Genomic DNA, 2,388 nt, shown 5'->3' on the forward strand with positions numbered 1-2,388 from the left:
TAAAAATTTCTTAGGAAAAGCCATTTAAAAAATTAACATCAATAAAAGGATATGAAACCTTCACCCATACAAAGTAAGCACGTCTGATATCTGTTTCAACAATATCAGTAAAGCTAAACTGGAACAACTGACATTCTATATAATCATTCAAGTTAATAGATTCACTCAAACACATTTTGCATCTATTTGTTCATCTCTGCATAAACAGCAATAAAGAGCTACTGTTTGCTAGATGCTTAACTTTTGTGAGTGCAGCATAATTATGAGTGAATTGATAAGTAATGAAAACATTAAGTGCTGCATAAAGATTATGACTCCAGTGCCTAGTAGGACAATTAAATTTGATGTTTGTTACTCTGTCTCACAGTGAATAATGATATGGTTTCCCCCATGACTATGTAAATAGCTGATTGATAACAATAGAGAAGTAGTTATGAAGGCCAATTCTACTCATTATTAAATGTGTGACTAAGCAATTCATTCTACAGTTAAGGTGATTATGTGATATGGTACAGATTTGATCAATGTTGGACCTTAATGAGTGTAACATAGTAAATACCTTTTATTTTTTTAATATATTGAACTGTGTTAAAGATAAGAAATGAATGTCATGGAACATTAGTAAGCTGTGACTTTATTGCAATCCATTTGCCTGAGTTCAGCAAATAATAACATAAAGTAAAGCTAAACTTTTCAGAAAGTAAAGTCATATAAGGCCCAGTATATGGCAGATGGCATGGATTCAGTAAATATATGTTAATTTTATGAAGTTGTTTTTGTTTCTTCTTTTGTTAGTGTTTAACTTTCCTTATAGCAAGAAATAGTTTGACACATGAATAATACCTTTAAAATACATTTTGTCAGTCTAAAGCCTTTTGTTTTCATATTTGATTCAAGAGTGGCAAGGTGACTATCAATAGTGGACATAAGAATCAAATAAATGGATAATAGCAAGTCAGAGAACCTTTGGGTTACATCGAGATGACCTAATAGGCAGACCAGAAGTAAAGGAATGAGCAAAGCAGAACACCAACTTTTGGAATAACTTTATATTTTATAAAAAGGTATAGAACTACTTATGACAAGAAATAGTAAAACCATTGGACATTAAAACTTTATTTAATGTTGTACTGGTTTTGCTTTGAATTACACCAGATTGAATGGGGCCTAGAGGTAGCACAGATGCTTTAAAAGTTTCAGTAGGCCCTGTATTTGGGGGAAGGTGAAGTGCTACCTTGGACACTGAAGAATAAATTAAGCTCTATACATTAGAATGATTGTTACATATCATATTATTATATATCATATAATATGAATGATTGCTATATTCACTTTATTAGAATGATTTTTATATATTTATACATTGGAGTCATGAGAATGATATATATTCATGTTAGAATGATTGTTATACATTAGAATAACTATTATATGTTCATATTACATATACATTAGAATGACTTTTATATACTATGCATATGAATTCTAATTTCATATATTATGAACATGAATTCTGCATATTATGGGATATGATGAGTATGAATTCTAATTTCACAATGTTGATAGGAGTGTTTATTGAAATTTGGACATGCACAGCTTGTATCTCAGAGCCTGAGGCTTTCTTAGGAATAAAAAAGAGGAGAAATAGTTGGAAGATATGTAACGGGTCATGTTATATTATCCTGCTACTTGAAACAAAATTTATCCCAACATTGTAAATAAAATCGAATTGTTTTAAATTTGAATTGGCTATTTAGAGTCTAGTCCTTTTTGAATCATTATCTTCTCTTTATGTATTCAGAATAATTGTATTAGTCAGAAGTAGGTTTCTGAAGTTGCAAGGTAGAAATTATCATTTTAAAAGATAAATTAGTAATTCTGGAAAATGTTTTACTATCAAAAGATAATATTTACAATAACTCCAAATCTTCTTTGCTTGACACAATTAACCATCTGGCAAATGGGATATAATTAGGTCATCATTTGGCAATGTGATTTCAATAGACAGACAGAATACTAATAACACAATGAGCCAAGTTCTATAATCTAATATAATTCATTATCATTTCTCTAGCACTTCATTTTTGTTTTAAATGACTATTTGTTAATCATTCAACATCTCTTTGCTGAAGATAAATAATATAGCACATTTCCAATTGATATACATGAAAACTGAAAATAACATGAAGCAATTTATTCTTGGTCATACTGCCAGTATCTGAGAAGGCCATTATTATTAATCCAGCTTTGGATACCTTATGACACAATTCACTTGACAAAATATTTTCTGGATACCTACCATGTGTCAGCACTTTGTCGGCCACTATAAAATCAAACATGAAGACAATATAGGCCCTGACATAAATGAGTTTGGAGAAAGAAGCCAGGAAA

Source organism: Ovis canadensis, chromosome 1, assembly GCF_042477335.2.
Source record: "Ovis canadensis isolate MfBH-ARS-UI-01 breed Bighorn chromosome 1, ARS-UI_OviCan_v2, whole genome shotgun sequence".
Classification (NCBI taxonomy): domain Eukaryota; kingdom Metazoa; phylum Chordata; class Mammalia; order Artiodactyla; family Bovidae; genus Ovis; species Ovis canadensis.